Source organism: Acinonyx jubatus, chromosome D2, assembly GCF_027475565.1.
Source record: "Acinonyx jubatus isolate Ajub_Pintada_27869175 chromosome D2, VMU_Ajub_asm_v1.0, whole genome shotgun sequence".
NCBI classification, from domain to species: domain Eukaryota; kingdom Metazoa; phylum Chordata; class Mammalia; order Carnivora; family Felidae; genus Acinonyx; species Acinonyx jubatus.
Window position 1 is genome coordinate 8,198,607 of NC_069393.1, and position 14,601 is coordinate 8,213,207.

Consider the following 14,601-nt stretch of genomic DNA (forward strand, 5'->3'; position numbering starts at 1 on the left):
GAGAGAGAATCCCAAGCAGGCTCTGTGCTGTTAGCACGGAACCCAACATGAAGCTCAGTCTCATGAACTGTGAGATCACGACCTGAGCTGGAATAGAGTCGGGTGCTTAACCAACTGAGCCACCCTGCCCCTGATTACACATTTCTCTTTTTTAAGTTTATTTTGAGAGTGTGAGAAAGAGTGTGCATGTGCAGGGGAGGGGCACAGAGAGAGAGAGAGAGAAAATCCCAAGCAGGCCCCACAATGTCAGCACAGAACCCAATTCCGGGCTCAAACTCACAAACCCTGAGATCATGATCTGAGCCAAAATCAAGAGTCAGATGCCAAACAGACTGAGCCACCCAGGCGCCCCAACACATTTCTTAATAGGACAAGGTCAGAACCCATCATATCACCTAGACTTCTAGTATTCAACTGTGTAGCTAATATGAGTGCTAAACAGCTGAGTAAGTCCTTAAAGTTCCATGTTCCCCAAATGGCAGAGTATTTATAATGTCACAACTCAGTATAGTGAGCAGAAGCACTATTCTCTTCGTATGTATGACATTCAAGGCCTTCTAGAACATTTGCGCTGGAAAGGATTTGAGCAATCATGTTTCGGATGAGCAATCTAGGCAGGTTAAATGTCTTTGCAGAAGTGCCCGGTTCAGTGGGAGAGCTGGAGCTTTCTCTAAAAAGCCAAGTTTCTGTTTAAACTTTTTCCTATTGTGGTCAGATTGCCTTGAAAAGTAACAGGCACTTTATGACCCAGCAGAAATGAAACAGGAAAGCAGGTAGTTACAAAAGCTTTGATGAAATGTCACTGGTACTCACCTTCTGCGTCTTTGATAAGGGGAATTCTGGAAGTGATTATCAAATGAAGAGCTGGTGTCAAAATGCACTATTTCTGAAAAAAAGAAACAACATCAATTTTAATCCAAGACAGGAGGTGAAGTTTCATTCACCTCGATATTTTATTTCAGTATCTACCTCACTTCTTGATGGAGTTCTACTGAATGTTTCCTTGGTTTTCCTAATGGTCCATAAGTTACTTAATTGTGGCTAAAAGATCTGGACCCAGTTGTAATATTCATCATGATTAAAATACTTTGGATTCATGGGCACCTGGGTGACTCAGTTGGTTAAGCATGTGATTTCGGCTCAGGTCATGATCTCACACTCCATGAGTTTGAGCCCCAAGTCGGGCTCTGCGCTGATGGCTCAGAGCCTGGAGCCTGCTTCGGATTCTGCGTCTCCCTCTCTCTTTGCCCCTCCCCCACTCACACCCTGTCCCTCTCTCTGTCCAAAGTAAAAATAAACATTAAAAATTTTTTAAAAAATAATTTGGATTCATATTTTCTTAAACATTTTGGATATCCTCAGTTGAGGAAAGTTTTAGGGAATCAAAGAAATCGTACGTGTTAGCACGTCAACAGTGTTTTAATGGCAAAGGAGCAACGGATTTCCCTGTCTTGTCCACCATCTCCCACACACCCACAGTGTTCCAATTCCTACCACACATCATAAAATTTATTTTTCAAGAAATTTGTAAGTGTGATCTATGTGTCCTCCCTTTGCATTAAGTGTGGCTAAATGGGCCTTTCAATTTTTGTCTGTAGAGAAAAAATTTATAGAGACCTGGCTAACATTACTATTATAAAGTGTGATGCTTCTAACATGAACAATACTATATTAACACACAAGTAGAAACACTAGCATTAATAACTTTTTTCAAAAGATCACCAGACCTGGAAGTTATTGTACATTGTAGTTTGAATCACCTGCAGTTTTCAACCTAATTTCCAAAATCGTGTTAACATTAGGTAGACCTAATATTTTATATGCAAATTCAGAAATATAGGAAGATATAATGTCACGAAGAAAAGTAATGGATGATCTTAAGATGTCATATTCTTTACTTGCAGAAAGAGAAATTGGAGATATCTATTTAGCTTTTTATATTAGGACCAAGCTAAGGGCCTTCCTCCCACATAAAATAAAGATGAATAGAGCAGAAGCCTAGGCAAGATATTATATTATAAATTAATAAAAATTCATAGCCAGATGATTGTCATTTTATTCTTTATTTTTATATATACAGAAGAGAAAAAATTATTTAAGCAGTTTTTCACCAGTGAGATAAACTGCTAGAAACTCTTTATCATTTTGTTTGAAGAGTATAAATCATGAAATGACTGCCTGCATATAAAATGTCATGAAGGCTAAGTTTAGAATGAGCTGTGGAAGAATGCTACACACAAAAAATAATTTATATTCTATATGAGGCATAATGTCAGGAAAGGAACGACATTATTTATGCTGGCTAGTGACTACATGGTATTGTCATAGCCTGGGTTCTCCAGAATGCAGCCTGCAGCAAGGATGGAGGTGATTATGCTTTATCAGGAGAACCAAGCAACAAGGGTGAGTCAGGGAAGGATGTGTAGCAATGCAAACTAATGCATGCAGGCAATGGCTGTGCCCCATCACAAGCAAGGAAGAGAAAAAGGTACCACACAGGTGTGTTCAGTTGTCATGCTGGGACCTCCCATGACATTCTGTGAAAACAAATTGTATGTTACAATAGTCCAAGGGAAGGAGGGCAGGGAGTGAATCTGTCATTTCTCCTCATCTCTTGTTTCCCATTGGTCAGAATTCACTTTGAGGTGTATCAAGTACCCTTCCATCTGCCAGACTGAATCCTCTGGCCTGTAAGACCCCACCCTGAATATCAGATCCATACACTGTAGTGGGCAGGTGGATTCAAGCTGGCAGGTAGGAAGTGGGGCCGCTTAGCTTGAGTGTGGGAGGGCCCAAAGTGTCAAGAGCAAGAGATTGGTCAGCCTTTGACCAAGGAGAAAGCAGAACTGTGAGGGCCCAAAAATGTTTTGTGGTGCAGGAGGCTGAGGCAGAACCAAAGGCTGGAGACCCCAGAAGCAAGTAGCATGAAAGAAATCTGAACATGTGCATGAGGTTTGAGTCTGATACAAGTGTCTACCATGTAAGTTTTCATTTGATTCTTGGACACTTGAAATATTTAATAATCAAAAACGAAAGACAAGGAAAAAGTAGCTTCGAGGCGTGGTTAAACATGGCCTCATGCTAACAGGTCACAGAAAAAGAACAAAGTTTTCTTAACATTTACGTTACTTTCACGTTCTCCAACAAGGAGAATGGTTCAGTTAATTATTGAATGAAAGCATAGATGGTCTGCTCATCAAATCTGAAAAATACAAGTCTTTAAGATGTGAGAGGAAAAAGAAACCTTTTGTGTTCCCAAAAGTTAATGACCACTTTTCAGAAGTAATATATAGAGGTATTTCTTTCTAATGGCCTTTTAAAAAAAGTTTTTCTTTGAGAGAGAGAGAGAGAGAGAGAGAGGCAGAGAGAATCCCAAGCAGGCTCTGCACTGTTAGCGCACACACAGCCCAACGCGGGGCTCGATCTCACAAACTGTGAGGTCATGACCTGAGCCGAAATGAAAAGTCGGACGCCTAACTGAGCCACCCAGGCACTCCACTGGATGGCCTTTTGATACTTCTGCCCAACAGTGATTTGGGCAAACTTGGGAGGTGTTACTCCCCTGAGAAGTATTTAAGTAGAGACTATATGGCAATTTTTCAGTCTTCCTAGGAAAGATTCTCTCAGTATAGGAGCATAAATCATCTGGGAATTGGTAAGTATTTCAGATTCCTCAGCCATGCCCCCAAATATTCTGATTTGGAAGGTCTGATAAGGCCAGGGAGTCTGTATCTCGAATCAGTATCCAGTCTTCACTAATACACAGTACTTGCGATAAGTGGTTCACTGACTACAGTTTAAGGGAACATTGCATTAATGATCTTGAAGCCCCTAAGGTCATATGACTATTTGACAAGGACATGATGCGTTGGCCTTCAGTGTGATGTGTTAGAGCATGAACCTGAGAGTCAGGTGATCTGGATTTGAGCCCCAGCTCTAGAACTTACCAGCCATATAGATTTGATAAATTTATTAACTTGCATTGATGAATTCATTTAACCTGGCTAAGGCTTGATTACTTTTTCTGATATTAATGGCAGAATTCTGAGGATCAAAGTTTATGCAAAGATTAAGAATTGAATAACACGATTCAAAGCAAGGGACTTGACATTATTAACTTGCGCAATGCAACAAAATGAGATTTGTGCAAGAGATAACCACCCCAAAACCTAAAGTTTTCCTAAGACTAAGGGAAATTTTTATCAGTTCAGTGTATTCATAATTGTACAATTCAGTGCCTTAACTTTTGAATAGTTGCCTCGTTGAGCAATCTAGAATGGTGCATTTTCTCTGTAATTCTGATAGTTTAGTTGTTTCTACTTTATTCTCTGTGCTTGTAAAAGAATATTTAGATTTTATGTTTATTATCTCATTATTTTTTAATTATTTATTTAATGTTTAGTTTTTGAGACAGAGTGTCAGTGGAGGAGGGGAAGGGAGAGAGGGAGACACAGAAGCTGAAGCAGGCTGCAGGCTCTGAGCTGTTGTGACAGCACAGAGCCTGATGTGGGGCTCTAACTCACACACCACGAGATCATGACTTGAGCCGAAGTTGGACACTCAAACTGAGCCACCCAGGCACCTCTCATTTCATGTCTGTTTATAGGATTCCGGTTGTTTCTCTGAGAAAGTACTAAAAGGGTAAGTAATATTAGGTTTCCAGGGAACCTGAGTCCATCCAGGTCCAAGATCAAAAAGCAGTCAATTATTGACCACTTGCTTTGAATTTCATTTTTGGCTGTAATACTGGATAAAGGGACCACTAAGGAAAAAGGAATCAGCAAGTCCTTTGTTAAAGGTCATAAGTTGGAAGGAAGGTGAGCAGATGGGAATGATGACCCTGTTTCTTCCCAACCCTGATATAAAAATCAAAAGGCTAAAAGCTGATTAGGAACTAGAGAATAGGGACCATGATTATAAGGACTTTTCCACTTTTGCACATTTGTCATTATTGTTAGCCCTGTCTGCCATTTTGCCAATTGAAACAAAAATTCTTGTAAAAGTTGGAAATATTTCAAAAAGAATGATAAGTAAAATTGAACATAGCAAAATTTATGGATGTAGCTAAAGCAATAAGTAGAGGCACATTTATAGCTTAAATGCCTGTGTATTTATAAGATTTAAAATCAATTGTGCAGGTTTCTATATTTAGAAATTAGAATAGAAATAAGAAATTAAACCCAAAGTAAGTAGAAGAAAGATGTGAGCTGAAATCAATAAAATTAAAAAAAAATAAAGAGTAATGAGGCCAACATTGGTTCTTTGAAGGGGATAAAAAAAAAAAGGTTGATAAATCCATAGCAACACTGTTTAAGCATGAAAAAAGGGGAAGAGAAAAACATGATTTATTAATATCAGGAATGAAAGAAAGGATATCACTCTGGATACTGTAGATGTCCATAGGACATTATGTACTATCAACAACTATCTGACAATAAACTTGACACTTTAGTTTTTCTAAAATGAAATGGACAGATTCCTGAAAAACACAATACCATACTGACAAAATGGTTAAAAAATTTAAGTAGCCCTAAATTTACTGAAGTCACTGGATTTGTTATAAAAATTATTCCTTAAAAAGTGGTTGTACTGGTGAATTCTACCCAACTGTGTGTCTTCCTTACTATTTCAAGTGTCCTTTTGTTCTCGTTTCAATTATTCTTGCATAAGAAGAGCCTTTCTATATAGTTCAAAGATGGTCAGCAATGAAGTAACCATGTCCTTGACTTTGTGATTGCTACAGGGGTAGGTAGTTGACAAAAGATGGTCCATCAGAAGTAAGCTTGGGACTCTTATTGGATAGTTATGGGACTTGATATGATATATCCCCTTGGCTATGAATCCCCTTGTATCTGAATGACAAGCACTGAGCCCTCACGGTTCAGACAGACATTTTGCTACTGCAAGAGAAGGCAGTCCAAGAATGATGCTGACAGAAGGGAAAGGCAGAAGGAAGAAGCACAGAGAAATGGAGCTATGTTCCTAATACCATCATGAACATCTAGACTACACTGTCATCAGAAGCCTGCCATACATTTCTTCATTTATAGAAAACACTAACATTTTCATTACTGCTTAACCTGGTTTGAACTAATTTTCTGTTCCTTGCAGTAAGAAGTGTTGAACAAATCCTACATTTGGACCATGTTTAAATCACTAAAACTTCAAAATGTTTTAATCTATAATACAGCAAGCCCCCCATCCTCATTTATTATCTTTCCCCAAACTCTCGATTTCTCTAATGCTTTCTTTTCAGATAAGACCTAAATCATTTTCATGAGTTCCAAAAAATAATGCCTATTGGAGTTTTGATTATAATTGTGCTAAAATTATTGATTATAGAAAGTTGACATCCTTATAGTTATCAAACTAGAAACATGTTGGATGTTCAGTTTGTTTATTTTGTCTTCAAACTGAGTGGCTTAAACAGAAATTTATCGTGTCAGTTCATTCTGAAATCACACTTCCCCTTAAAGCTGTGAGGGACAGTGCCCTATGCCTGTCCCATGCCTCTCTCACCCGGCTGCCCATGGTTGCTGGCGATCTTTGATATGGCATCACTATGTCAATGCAACTTTAACCTCCACATAGCATTCTCCCTGTGTGCATGTCCATATTTCCTTTTTATTATAAGGTCACCCATCATTCTGGATTAGGGCCCACCCACTATAATGATCTCATTGTAATTTGATTACCTCCTTAAAGGCCCCATCTCGAAAAAAGGCCACATTATGAGGTACTGGGGGCTAGGGTACCAACATATCTTTTGTTACAGGAACACAATTTAACCCATAACAGTCCTGAAATAATGATTTTTGATTTCTTCATCTAGATCAGTATTTCTCAAACTGATCTTCAAGGATATAATCGTTGGTGTCAGTGAATTCTTCATAAAAATTTAAATTTTAGTATTTCATTTCAAACTCCATATAAATCAACTATTTAAGATAGTGCTGGTTAACTTCCCTTAATCAAAACAATAGCATCACCTTGTCTAAGTTAACTACACGTTGCCAGGAGTCCAAGGGGGCCTTGGTGGTTAGTGTTCTGTGCAAAGAGAACCAGAGAAGGAGGAAAGCTGCAGAGAAAGAAAGCTCTGAAGGTGCATGGAGGGTCCCCTCCAGTCTTTAACTGGGTAAGGGTCAACAGAGGCCCGTGATGAAAATACCTGAGGTCAGGAAAAGAAACATCTGAAAGAATTTCCTCAGGCTGAAGGCAGAAAAGAGACTCGTCAGAAGACAATGTTTAGAGAGATTGAAAGCATGGCAAGAATTTAAACCAGTGGTGCTGGCTTTTAAAATTTTTCTTCTATGTTTACTTTTGAGAGAGGGAGGGAGGGAGGGAGAGGGAGGGAGAGAGAGAGAGAGAGTAGAGAGAGAGAGAGAGAGCGCGAGAGAGAGAGCGAGCGAGCAGGGGAGGAGCAGAGAAAGAGGGAGACAGAGGATCTGAAGTGCGCTGCTCCCTGAGAGTGGAGAGCCGGATGCAGGACTCAAACCAGGACATCATGACCGGAACCAAAGTCAGATGCTTAACCGGCTCAGTCCCCCATGGGTGCCCCAGTGCTGGCTTTAAACATAGAGAATACCTGGGACAGGAAATGCAAGTGCCCTCCAGAAGCTGAGAATGACCCTGACCAATCGCCAGAAAGGAAATAGGAACGTTAACCTATAGCTGCACAGAAGTAAATTCTACCCTGTCCTGACTGAGCTTGGAAGTGTATTCCTCCCCAGGGACTCCGCAGAGGAAGGCATCCCTGCCAACACCTGCAGTTCAACGTGTGAGACGCAAAGTTTATTATTTTAATATGAAATTTACTGTCAAACTGGTTATCATACAATAACCAATGCTCATCCCAACAGGTGCCCTCCTCAATGCCCATCACCCACCCTCCCCTCCCTCCAACCTCCCATCAACCCTCAGTTTATTCTGTTTTTAAGAGTCTCTTATGGTTTGGCTACCTCCCTTTTTTTTTTCCTTCCCCTCCCCCAAGGTCCTCTGTTAAGTTTCCCAGCATCCACATAAGGGTGAAAACATATGGTATCTGTCTTTCTCTGTATGGCTTATTTCACTTAGCATAACACTCTCCAGTTCCATCCATGTTGCTACAAAAGGCCAGATTTCATTCTTTCTCATTGCCAAGTAGTATTCCATTGTATATATAAACCACAATTTCTGTGTCCATTCGTCAGTTGATGGACATTTAGGCTCTTTCCACAATTTGGCTATTGTTGAAAGTGCTGCTGTAAACATTGGGGTACAAGTGCCCCTCTGCATCAGCACTCCCATATTCCTTGGGTAAATTCCTAGCAGTGCTATTGCTGGGTCACAGGGTAGACCTGTTTTTAATTTTTTGAGGAAACTCCACAGTTTTCCAGAGCGGCTGCACCAGTTTACATTCCCACCAACAGTGCAAGAGGGTTCCCGTTTCTCCACGTCCTCTCCAGCATCTATAGTCTCCTGATTTGTTCATTTTAGCCACTCTGACTGGCATGAGGTGGTATCTCAGTGTGGTTTTGATTTGTATTTCCCCGATGAGGAGCAACATTGAGCATCTTTTCATGTGCCTGTTGGCCATCCGGATGTCTTCTTTAGAGGAGTGTCTATTCATGTTTTCTGCCCATTTCTTCACTGGATTATTTGTTTTTCGGGCGTGGAGTTTGGTGAGCTCTTTATAGATTTTGGATACTAGCCCTTTGTCCGATATGTCATTTGCAAATATCTTTTCCCATTCTGTTGGTTGCCTTTTAGTTTTGTTGGTTGCTTCCTTTACAGTGCAGAAGATTTTTATCTTCATAAGATCCCAATAGTTCATTTTTGCTTTTAATTCCCTTGCCTTTGGAGATGTGTCAAGTCAGAAATTGCTGAGAGAGGCAAAGTTTAGAATCCCTGAATCAGGGGATGCCAGGACTTCTGACCAACGGAAGTTTGAGGTAATAAATGAGTGTTGTTTAAAATGCCAAATCTGTAGTAATTTGTTCTGATACCAAGAGAAAACAAGTACCAGGAGAGACACAGTAAAGTAATAATACAGTGTCTGAGATGACGAGTAGGTGAGATGGAATTAATGAAAGCTTAGACTATAAAAGAAAAGATTAGTGAACTTGAAGAAATCACAGCAAAAAATACTGAAAGTAAGTCATGGAGAGAAAAGAGACTGAAAATGGGGACTTTATTTAAAAAATGAATAGGGACACCTGGGTGGCTCAGCTGGTTAAGTGTCCAACTTCAGCTCAGGTCATGATCTCGTGGTTTGTGAGTTTGAGCCCCATGTTGGGCTCTGTGCTGATAGCTCGGAGCCTGGAGCCTACTTTGGATTCTGTGTCTCCCTCTCTCTCTGCCCCTCCCCCACTCATGCTCTCTCTAAAAAAATAAAATAAAATTTAAATAAAATAAAAAAAACAGAAAATGAGTAAATCAGACAAAAACACAATCTGTCTGTCTCTAAAAAAATAAAAATTAAATTAAAAAAAATTTAAAAAAAACAGAAAATGAGTAAATCACACAAAAAATACACAATCTCTCGGTCTGTAAAAAAATAAATAAAATTAAAAAAAATTTTTTAAAAACAGAAAATGAGTGAAGCACACAAAAAATACACAATCATCTCAATAGATGCAGAAAAACCATTTAGCAAAATCCAATACGGTTTCATGATAAAAACACTTAAACAAGAAATAGGAATTTTCTCAACCTGATAACAACATCTTCAAAAACCTCTCAACATCATAATTAATGGTGGAAGACAGAATGCTTTGCCCCTAATATCAAGAACAAAATTAAAATGTCCATTCTCACCACCATTTCTATTCAACTTTCTATTAGAGGACCTAGCCAGAGAAACTAGGCAAGAAAAAGAAATAAAAGGCAACCAGATTGAAAAGGAAGGAGTAAAACTATCCATATTCACAGTGGCCAAACCCAGAGGATATACGTATGTTTACACACACACACATGCACACTTACATCCACATCTACATTTCTATATTTCTACATATTGAAAATGATGAATTTAACTGATATCTCCAACTCCAGTCCAACACCACAGAGTTAATTCTAGAATGTCCCCTGTCATATTTATAAGTTTTTTGTCCAACAGTTCAAAACCTGGGTCCCTTTATTCTGAATAAATTTATTTGTTAGATTAATAATAATGTGTAACCAATCTTCCATTGCCACACCATCCTCCATTTGGCCACTCTTGTCACTCCGCTCAGGCTGGGATATCCCTAGAACGCTGTTCTTGCCTATACAGCCATCCCCATGTCCACTCACTGCTGCTACGAGGCTGGCCACTTTCCTCCAATCTGGACACCTTTCTCATCCCTCAACAGCCCTCTCTGGTCTGCTTCCACCCCTCCCAACCCCCCAGACTTAACTCTCACTCTCCCATGAAGCTGTCCTCACTTGTTTGGGATTCCTACAGCCCACACAGGGATGCTACCACTGCCCTCTCCTCACCCAGATGCCATACCTAATGGTTCTGAGGCTGAATTATTAACAAGGGATAGATAGAAGAAAGGAAGGGAAGAAGGTAAGTAGGAAGGAAGGAAATAAGAAGGACTCTGTTACCCAACTATTCCTTACTTTCTTGCCAATTCATCAAGGCTGTTTAATAAGATGAATTTTATGCATTAATGATATCTATAAAGGTGATCACATGCATTCTCTGTAAACCAGAAATTCCCTTACTAGGCATATACTCAACGGTACATATGGGGGAAAATATATACAATAGTTTTCATAGAAGTATAGTCTGTAATATCTAAACGCCACAGAGAAATGTCCTTCCACAATTCAGTAAGTCAATTCTATCTTTAGGTTCTATATTCACACAATGGAATACTACACCCCAATGAAAATGAGTGAACTACTGCACACGAATAATATGGATGAATCTCACAGTCGAGTGAAAGAAGCTAGATCTGAAAACAATAAACACTGCATGATTCCCAATGGGCAAAAGTAATCTATGGTTTTAAAGTCTACTGGAGGGAAGAAGAGAGGGTTTGTGGCTCAGAGGGAGCACAGCCTGGCTTTGGAAATGCAAGTGGGGTTACAGATGTTGATATGGGTGTTTATTATCCACATGTGTTCCCTTAGGCTAATTAACTATATACTTACGGGACTGTTTTTCTCCATGCATGATAAACTTTAATGAAAATGTTTATTTAAGCCAAAATCGATTTTTATATTTCATTCAGGGTTTTTATTTGTCTTACCAGGGACAGATGGTGACAATGGGTAGCCTACTTCATTGCCAGAAATGAAGTCCCCTCCCTGTACTTACCACTTGACTGAAACATTTTTACAAGGCAAGATGTAATCAGACCCAGGAAACGGCGATTGAACCAGGGGAACTACGTGCAATTTCTCTTAGCGCCGAGTTCCAGGCTGGATGTCTGTCTCCTGGGGGATCACGGACAGAGGACACCAGCAAGGAGCAGCGGCGAAGTCTCCTGCCAAGCGTGTTTGACTCCACCTCCACTTTGCATGCATATACCGTGTTTGGCTCCTCATAAAATTATCGTGAGATCATGGTGCACCAAGTGGAGACAATTTGACTGCTTAACTGAAGAAGATACGTAAGTGAACATGGGACAGGACTTCTCCTTGCTGTGGTGAGCATGGCATACATCACCTATGTTGCACCAATTCTGATTTTTTTCTTTCTCAGTTCATATTTTGAAATTTTTCTGAAGGGTCCTCACTCCTGACTCCCTATAAGCACTGTTTCTTTTTCTCCCCGCCTCGCCACCGCTTTTAAAAAAGACTGTGATGACTCCCTGATTGTTGAATACTCTGGGGTTTAATTTATTTGTAAGGATGGGGTTTTGCAGGCACTTTGTGATTATGCTTCCCCCTAGTCGTTTTTTAAGCCTATCTTGAATGTAGGCACTAATTTTTGGTTTGGAAAATGAAGGAGGGGCTAAACACCTATTTTCTCCATAGGTGTTAGGATTGGTTTGGTAGATATCCCATTGGATTAGTCATCCAAGTGTCCAAGAAAGGATATAACTTATTTGTCTTGGTGGCTGCTTCAAGTATTAATATTATGAAACTCTCATTTCAAACTGTGTGTCACAGTCCTGTTAGTTACAAGCAATAGAGAAGAGGTTTTAAAGATTTGACGTTAGGCAGTCCAAGCTGTGAATGTAGGCATCATTACTCTGTTCATTCATTCATTCATTTAAGCATCATTCATTTGTTCAGTACATAGTTACTAAATATCTTTATTTGCCAAGCATTAGACTAGGTACTATGAACATGGGGTGAATGAAACTGAATGATACATTTCCCAACCTTTTAAATCTGTTTTCTCCTCTGTAGAATGAAAATAACAATGTCTGACTTCCTTGCATTGTCAGAAGACTTACATGAGATAAAGCATCCAACATTACTGTGTGCCTGAACAATGCTCAGTAAATATTACTCTTTATCATACCTGTTAATAATCTGTATCCATGCTTCAAGCAGGTGGTAAATCAAATGTACTGAATCCTCCTTGCTGTTTTTTGTTGTTTCTATACTTTAAAATACTGAAACATCTAATGTGGTTAGGGTCTCTGATTACATTCTAACAATCTTCACAATGAGACTGTCATAAATTGTGTGTGCCTCAGCTTTTCTTGGTATTTAAGAGAAAGTTTATGGTCTTTCTATTCATTTATTATTTTATTGGCTTACTGGAAGCTGATAACCTCTATAAGTTTCTCTTGTGTTCCTTGACTAAAATTTATCTTCTATATGATCTGCATCTGATGTTCCCAAGTCAATTATAAAGCATTGTGTATTTTTAAAATTTATCTTTTTAATCCCCTTGATAAGAATTTAAAGAAGTTGATCACATATATAAACATGTTGGCTGGCTGGTTTTAAGTGGAAGCCTCCTACAGCGTCTCTCTCTCTCTCTCTCTCTCACACACACACCCCAATCTTACTTTTCCTGTTATTACCAAGCTCAGTCTGAACTTTTTGCCATGCCTTCATTCCAGAACAGCAAATGTGAATCTTCTCAATTATTATTGAAGCAGGAGAGGAAAGTCATAACTTTCTTTTCTTATCCTTAATCATTTTTTTGAGTTATAGCCAAACGTATCTATAGCTTACCGCTAAATCCCATATTCATACAGACATGCCTTTAGCATAACCCCCTTATCATGATCTTGCGTGCAGCTTCTAAAATAAACTTCTAAATAGCCTTTGTTTCTTAAGGCCTTGACCTTGTCCATCTCTCTCTGGACACATTGTCTTCTGTCTTTACTCCCCATACTATATAAAGAGGACTAATCTTACAAATGTTCCTTTCTACTTTCTGTCCTACCTCCAACATTCTGCCTCCACCATACACACCTGCTTCACTCAAACATTCTCTCGCTGGGTCTCCCTTCTGCCTTTCTCTTTCTCCACAGTGTCATCTGGGATATCGACTTTGCTCAAATTCCCATGGTCTCAGAGCAGAAGTAGCAAAGACAAATACCATAACATCTGTTCTCCTCCAGAAATTGTAACGCACTTGCAAGATTTTTAAGGGTTACAGGCTGACTCTTCTAAGGCAAATATCCTACTATCGCATCCTAAGGTCAGGCTCTCTTCCTGAAAACAACCTCAGAATGAGAAACTGCAGCTGATGAAAACTACAAGCACGTTTCTATAGTTTATATAGTTAAATAGCTCACTTTTCTGTGAGCTAGAGGATTGTTGTTTTTCCTCAGGGCAACGCAAAGTGTTCTTTCATTAACTTAGAAGGTGAAGGTCATGCTTTCTCTACAGATCTGAATGTAAACCTCTCCTGTCAGTTATCATGCGTGTGACTTTTAACCAGAGTCTAGTAATTGATTTCTGAAGACACTCTGGCCTTTACATATTTGCCTGCTTTACTTAGTGTAATTTCCTCTTGTTCTTCAAATACATGATTAGCCACAATGTGATAAGTATATAAATCAACTCCCTGCCCTCTGGAATCGTGCACATTTAAATTTAGACTCTAAATTACTTTTGTTACGCCGAAGAAATATAAAAATGCTCTGTCTGAATCACAAGTAAGCCACTTCAGAAGCAGACAATGGTCTCCTTCATTGTCAGAAGAAAATATTTCCCCCAGGACTTTCTGGTTTGTAAGGCAGCATTCTCTCTGTGCCTCCATCATCTCAGGTTTGAAATCATCCCACTCCCTACTCTAAAGGGGATTCAGAATCCGCGGCAGAAGCTTTCCAACCAGCCACGAGCTTCCATTGGACAGTGTCAAGGTGCTTTAAGCAAACTCCTAATGCTTTGGGGAGTGGGGACATCTCATTGCTGCTTGACTTGACTCCATGCCTCCTTCCCCAACTCAACACTCCTCTTAAATGTGTTCTGCGGTATGTTTGCATGCAGGTTCAAATGATTTTGGAGAGTTTTACAATGTTATTTGAAATAATCGATACACCAAGAGTGTCGTTGAGAATCACTTTTGATGTTCCTTCTAGCCTTTAGTTCAAAATGAGTAGCACCAGATATAGGGTTTGAGAAAGGGCTGTATCCTTTGTGAAATTAGACTGGAAGGAGAATTAAAAGGGCTGATGGTTCACATGCCAATTTGATCTCTAATGCGCTGGTCCCCTC

General features: G+C 39.5%; 1 long non-coding RNA gene across 6 annotated transcripts in view; it reads right to left on the reverse strand.

Annotated features, from left to right (window-relative positions):
• The window catches only part of LOC113595837 (uncharacterized), a 44,238-nt gene that overhangs the window by 15,723 nt on the left and 13,914 nt on the right, over positions 1 to 14,601 (reverse strand). For all 6 annotated transcript variants that reach the window (XR_003416453.2, XR_008292389.1, XR_008292387.1 and 3 more), the window contains exon 3: positions 814 to 886. This is a non-coding gene — a long non-coding RNA (uncharacterized LOC113595837). The remainder of the gene's footprint in view (positions 1 to 813; positions 887 to 14,601) is intronic.